Below are 6,785 nucleotides of genomic sequence, written 5' to 3'. Positions count from 1 at the left end.
GGAAAATTAGGTCCCGGACACACGCTTAGGTGAGGTCTCTTAGGCCCTGCAGTGACTCGAGCGCCACCCCCAGCTTTCCCTCGCAACCCGAGGGGAAGTTTGGGCTTCCCAGGGCCAACCCAAGGGGAAGGCTGAGATCCCCGTCGTAACTCGAGAATGCCGCCGCAACTCGAGAAAAACCACGTGGTTCCCACCGCTTGGCAAGATGAGGCCCTTGCCCGCGACGGCGTCTCAAGGGAAGTCCCCTGTTCCGCCCTGAAGGGCGAGACGGTCCCTGACAGCCTTCCTGCGACCCCCAAAAGTCCCCCGACACGCCGGGTTCCCCCGAGGGGAACACCGAGGGTCCCGGCACCGATTCCTCTGAGCCCCTTCTCCCCTCCTGATCGCGACAGGAGAGGCGATTCCCCTGCGTGGTCTGGAAGGGGTTCCCGGCCTTCCCGGCGCACCTCAGGATGAGGCCGGTCTCACGAGGAAATTCGAGACGAGCCACGTGGGTGGGGCCACAGGCCGAACGCCCCCGATTCCCCGGTCCGCTCTTGAGAAGGACCCGAGGCCCGGACCCCTCTTCGAAGGCAACCCTGTGGGTGAAGGCACAACACGAAGGGGCACTGCCACCCCCGTGCATCGTCCGCAAAGACCCGCGGGTTCCACACACAGCTCGACGAGGGGCCTGAGACCCCCCGAGCAACTCGAGAGGCCAGCGGGGTTCCCTTCCTCAGACAAGACGAGGCCTGACTCTCCTGTCCCAACTCTGCAGGGACCCTGCGGTCGGAGTCCGAAACGCAGAGGAAGCCTGAGGTTCCTGCCTCCCCTCGAGGTGAGGCCCTCTTCCGTTGCGCCAGACCCAGCGGAGTCCCGAGGGGCCCCGCCACCTCCACAGGATCCCTCGCCTCTCAGAGGCACCCTGGCAAGTTCCCTAAGGTCCCCGGCAGAAGGCGAGGGACACGAGGGTTTCCCGCCGCCCCCCGAGAAAGACCTCGAGAGTCCTTCTTCAACGCGTCTCGAGGCCCTAGTCCCCTCCCGTGACTCGAGAGCCAGGACGCGCTCCCCCTCGCCACGCGCATGGAGACCTGACTTCCCTGGCGCCGCACGAGAGGCTCCCTGAGATCCTCGTCGTGCCTCGGGAGAAAACCCCCACGGGCGCCGCAGCTCGAGGAAACCCCTGAGACGCCCCCATCCTCGCGAGCTGAGGGCCTTCTTTTCCTGCATGGCCTGGAGAGCAATCCCGGGTCCTCTCTCCAAACGGAAGAGGAGGCTGGACTCCCTTGAGGCCGCTCAGGGGGCTCCAAGAGACCCGCGTCGCGACTCGAGAGGAGAGCGGAGTCCTTGGCTTCCCCTCGAGACGAGGCCTGACTCCCCGGGGGAGCCTGGAATGCAACCCCGAGATCCCTGCCTTCCCTGGAGAGGAAAATTAGGTCCCGGACACACGCTTAGGTGAGGTCTCTTAGGCCCTGCACTGACTCGAGCGCCACCCCCAGCTTTCCCTCGCAACCCGAGGGGAAGATTGGGCTTCCCAGGGCCAACCCAAGGGGAAGGCTGAGATCCCCGTCGTAACTCGAGAATGCCGCCGCAACTCGAGAAAAACCACGTGGTTCCCACCGCTTGGCAAGATGAGGCCCTTGCCCGCGACGGCGTCTCAAGGGAAGTCCCCTGTTCCGCCCTGAAGGGCGAGACGGTCCCTGACAGCCTTCCTGCGACCCCCAAAAGTCCCCCGACACGCCGGGTTCCCCCGAGGGGAACACCGAGGGTCCCGGCACCGCTTCCTCTGAGCCCCTTCTCCCCTCCTGATCGCGACAGGAGAGGCGATTCCCCTGCGTGGTCTGGAAGGGGTTCCCGGCCTTCCCGGCGCACCTCAGGATGAGGCCGGTCTCACGAGGAAATTCGAGACGAGCCACGTGGGTGGGGCCACATGCCGAACGCCCCCGATTCCCCGGTCCGCCCTTGAGAAGGACCCGAGGCCCGCACCCCTCTTCGAAGGCAACCCTGGGGGGGAAGGCACAACACGAAGGGGCACTGCCACCCCCGTGCATCGTCCGCAAAGACCCGCGGGTTCCACACACAGCTCGACGAGGGGCCTGAGAACCCCTGAGCAGCTCGAGAGGCCAGCGGGGTTCCCTTCCTCAGACAAGACGAGGCCTGACTCTCCTGTCCCAACTCTGCAGGGACCCTGCGGTCGGAGTCCGAAACGCAGAGGAAGCCTGAGGTTCCTGCCTCCCCTCGAGGTGAGGCCCTCTTCCGTTGCGCCAGACCCAGCGGAGTCCCGAGGGGCCCCGCCACCTCCACAGGATCCCTCGCCTCTCAGAGGCACCCTGGGAAGTTCCCTAAGGTCCCCGGCAGAAGGCGAGGGACACGAGGGTTTCCCGCCGCCCCCCGAGAAAGACCTCGAGAGTCCTTCTTCAACGCGTCTCGAGGCCCTAGTCCCCTCCCGTGACTCGAGAGCCAGGACGCGCTCCCCCTCGCCACGCGCATGGAGACCTGACTTCCCTGGCGCCGCACGAGAGGCTCCCTGAGATCCTCGTCGTGCCTCGGGAGAAAACCCCCACGGGCGCCGCAGCTCGAGGAAACCCCTGAGACGCCCCCGTCCTCGCGAGCTGAGGGCCTTCTTTTCCTGCATGGCCTGGAGAGCAATCCCGGGTCCTCTCTCCAAACGGAAGAGGAGGCTGGACTCCCTTGAGGCCGCTCAGGGGGCTCCAAGAGCCCCGCGTCGCGACTCGAGAGGAAAGCGGAGTCCTTGGCTTCCCCTCGAGACGAGGCCTGACTCCCCGGGGGAGCCTGGAATGCAACCCCGAGATCCCTGCCTTCCCTGGAGAGGAAAATTAGGTCCCGGACACACGCTTAGGTGAGGTCTCTTAGGCCCTGCAGTGACTCGAGCGCCACCCCCAGCTTTCCCTCGCAACCCGAGGGGAAGATTGGGCTTCCCAGGGCCAACCCAAGGGGAAGGCTGAGATCCCCGTCGTAACTCGAGAATGCCGCCGCAACTCGAGAAAAACCACGTGGTTCCCACCGCTTGGCAAGATGAGGCCCTTGCCCGCGACGGCGTCTCAAGGGAAGTTCCCTATTCCGCCCTGAAGGGCGAGACGGTCCCTGACAGCCTTCCTGCGACCCCCAAAAGTCCCCCGACACGCCGGGTTCCCCCGAGGGGAACACCGAGGGTCCCGGCACCGCTTCCTCTGAGCCCCTTCTCCCCTCCGGATCGCGACAGGAGAGGCGATTCCCCTGCGTGGTCTGGAAGGGGTTCCCGGCCTTCCCGGCGCACCTCAGGATGAGGCCGGTCTCACGAGGAAATTCGAGACGAGCCACGTGGGTGGGGCCACAGGCCGAACGCCCCCGATTCCCCGGTCCGCTCTTGAGAAGGACCCGAGGCCCGGACCCCTCTTCGAAGGCAACCCTGTGGGTGAAGGCACAACACGAAGGGGCACTGCCACCCCCGTGCATCGTCCGCAAAGACCCGCGGGTTCCACACACAGCTCGACGAGGGGCCTGAGACCCCCCGAGCAACTCGAGAGGCCAGCGGGGTTCCCTTCCTCAGACAAGACGAGGCCTGACTCTCCTGTCCCAACTCTGCAGGGACCCTGCGGTCGGAGTCCGAAACGCAGAGGAAGCCTGAGGTGCCTGCCTCCCCTCGAGGTGAGGCCCTCTTCCGTTGCGCCAGACCCAGCGGAGACCCGAGGGGCCCCGCCACCTCCACAGGATCCCTCGCCTCTCAGAGGCACCCTGGGAAGTTCCCTAAGGTCCCCGGCAGAAGGCGAGGGACACGAGGGTTTCCCGCCGCCCCCCGACAAAGACCTCGAGAGTCCTTCTTCAACGCGTCTCGAGGCCCTAGTCCCCTCCCGTGACTCGAGAGCCAGGACGCGCTCCCCCTCGCCACGCGCATGGAGACCTGACTTCCCTGGCGCCGCACGAGAGGCTCCCTGAGATCCTCGTCGTGCCTCGGGAGAAAACCCCCACGGGCACCGCAGCTCGAGGAAACCCCTGAGACGCCCCCGTCCTCGCGAGCTGAGGGCCTTCTTTTCCTGCATGGCCTGGAGAGCAATCCCGGGTCCTCTCTCCAAACGGAAGAGGAGGCTGGACTCCCTTGAGGCCGCTCAGGGGGCTCCAAGAGACCCGCGTCGCGACTCGAGAGGAGAGCGGAGTCCTTGGCTTCCCCTCGAGACGAGGCCTGACTCCCCGGGGGAGCCTGGAATGCAACCCCGAGATCCCTGCCTTCCCTGGAGAGGGAAATTAGGTCCCGGACACACGCTTAGGAGAGGTCTCTTAGGCCCTGCAGTGACTCGAGCGCCACCCCCAGCTTTCCCTCGCAACCCGAGGGGAAGATTGGGCTTCCCAGGGCCAACCCAAGGGGAAGGCTGAGATCCCCGTCGTAACTCGAGAATCCCGCCGCAACTCGAGAAAAACCACGTGGTTCCCACCTCTTGGCAAGATGAGGCCCTTGCCCGCCACGGCGTCTCAAGGGAAGTCCCCTGTTCCGCCCTGAAGGGCGAAACGGTCCCTGACAGCCTTCCTGCGACCCCCAAAAGTCCCCCGACACGCCGGGTTACCTCGAGGGGAACACCGAGGGTCCCGGCACCGCTTCCTCTGAGCCCCTTCTCCCCTCCTGATCGCGACAGGAGAGGCGATTCCCCTGCGTGGTCTGGAAGGGGTTCCCGGCCTTCCCGGCGCACCTCAGGATGAGGCCGGTCTCACGAGGAAATTCGAGACGAGCCACGTGGGTGGGGCCACATGCCGAACGCCCCCGATTCCCCGGTCCGCCCTTGAGAAGGACCCGAGGCCCGGACCCCTCTTCGAAGGCAACCCTGGGGGGGAAGGCACAACACGAAGGGGCACTGCCACCCCCGTGCATCGTCCGCAAGGACCCGCGGGTTCCACACACAGCTCGAAGAGGGGCCTGAGAACCCCTGAGCAGCTCGAGAGGCCAGCGGGGTTCCCTTCCTCAGACAAGACGAGGCCTGACTCTCCTGTCCCAACTCTGCAGGGACCCTGCGGTCGGAGTCCGAAACGGAGAGGAAGCCTGAGGTTCCTGCCTCCCCTCGAGGTGAGGCCCTCTTCCGTTGCGCCAGACCCAGCGGAGTCCCGAGGGGCCCCGCCACCTCCACAGGATCCCTCGCCTCTCAGAGGCACCCTGGGAAGTTCCCTAAGGTCCCCGGCAGAAGGCGAGGGACACGAGGGTTTCCCGCCGCCCCCCGACAAAGACCTCGAGAGTCCTTCTTCAACGCGTCTCAAGGCCCTAGTCCCCTCCCGTGACTCGAGAGCCAGGACGCGCTCCCCCTCGCCACGCGCATGGAGACCTGACTTCCCTGGCGCCGCACGAGAGGCTCCCTGAGATCCTCGTCGTGCCTCGGGAGAAAACCCCCACGGGCGCCGCAGCTCGAGGAAACCCCTGAGACGCCCCCGTCCTCGCGAGCTGAGGGCCTTCTTTTCCTGCATGGCCTGGAGAGCAATCCCGGGTCCTCTCTCCAAACGGAAGAGGAGGCTGGACTCCCTTGAGGCCGCTCAGGGGGCTCCAAGAGACCCGCGTCGCGACTCGAGAGGAGAGCGGAGTCCTTGGCTTCCCCTCGAGACGAGGCCTGACTCCCCGGGGGAGCCTGGAATGCAACCCCGAGATCCCTGCCTTCCCTGGAGAGGAAAATTAGGTCCCGGACACACGCTTAGGTGAGGTCTCTTAGGCCCTGCAGTGACTCGAGCGCCACCCCCAGCGTTCCCTCGCAACCCGAGGGGAAGATTGGGCTTCCCAGGGCCAACCCAAGGGGAAGGCTGAGATCCCCGTCGTAACTCGAGAATGCCGCCGCAACTCGAGAAAAACCACGTGGTTCCCACCGCTTGGCAAGATGAGGCCCTTGCCCGCCACGGCGTCTCAAGGGAAGTCCCCTGTTCCGCCCTGAAGGGCGAGACGGTCCCTGACAGCCTTCCTGCGAACCCCAAAAGTCCCCCGACACGCCGGGTTCCCCCGAGGGGAACACCGAGGGTCCCGGCACCGCTTCCTCTGAGCCCCTTCTCCCCTCCTGATCGCGATAGGAGAGGCGATTCCCCTGCGTGGTCTGGAAGGGGTTCCCGGCCTTCCCGGCGCACCTCAGGATGAGGCCGGTCTCACGAGGAAATTCGAGACGAGCCACGTGGGTGGGGCCACAGGCCGAACGCCCCCGATTCCCCGGTCCGCTCTTGAGAAGGACCCGAGGCCCGGACCCCTCTTCGAAGGCAACCCTGTGGCTGAAGGCACAACACGAAGGGGCACTGCCACCCCCGTGCATCGTCCGCAAAGACCCGCGGGTTCCACACACAGCTCGACGAGGGGCCTGAGACCCCCTGAGCAACTCGAGAGGCCAGCGGGGTTCCCTTCCTCAGACAAGACGAGGCCTGACTCTCCTGTCCCAACTCTGCAGGGACCCTGCGGTCGGAGTCCGAAACGCAGAGGAAGCCTGAGGTGCCTGCCTCCCCTCGAGGTGAGGCCCTCTTCCGTTGCGCCAGACCCAGCGGAGTCCCGAGGGGCCCCGCCACCTCCACAGGATCCCTCGCCTCTCAGAGGCACCCTGGGAAGTTCCCTAAGGTCCCCGGCAGAAGGCGAGGGAAACGAGGGTTTCCCGCCGCCCCCCGACAAAGACCTCGAGAGTCCTTCTTCAACGCGTCTCGAGGCCCTAGTCCCCTCCCGTGACTCGAGAGCCAGGACGCGCTCCCCCTCGCCACGCGCATGGAGACCTGACTTCCCTGGCGCCGCACGAGAGGCTCCCTGAGATCCTCGTCGTGCCTCGGGAGAAAACCCCCACGGGCGCCGCAGCTCGAGGAAACCCCTG

General features: G+C 66.1%; 1 long non-coding RNA gene across 1 annotated transcript; it reads left to right on the top strand.

Annotated features, from left to right (window-relative positions):
- Positions 1-4,068: 4,068 nt before the first annotated feature.
- On the top strand, positions 4,069-6,274 carry LOC129640893 (uncharacterized). Its single transcript, XR_008709024.1, has 2 exons — positions 4,069-4,249; positions 6,018-6,274. It is a non-coding gene; the product is annotated as an uncharacterized LOC129640893 (long non-coding RNA).
- The last annotated feature ends 511 nt before the right edge of the window (positions 6,275-6,785 follow it).

The sequence above is a fragment of the Bubalus kerabau genome, unplaced genomic scaffold (assembly GCF_029407905.1).
Source record: "Bubalus kerabau isolate K-KA32 ecotype Philippines breed swamp buffalo unplaced genomic scaffold, PCC_UOA_SB_1v2 scaffold_53, whole genome shotgun sequence".
In the NCBI taxonomy this organism is placed as follows: Eukaryota; Metazoa; Chordata; class Mammalia; order Artiodactyla; family Bovidae; genus Bubalus; species Bubalus kerabau.
This window is presented reverse-complemented; position numbering and strand designations above follow the sequence as displayed.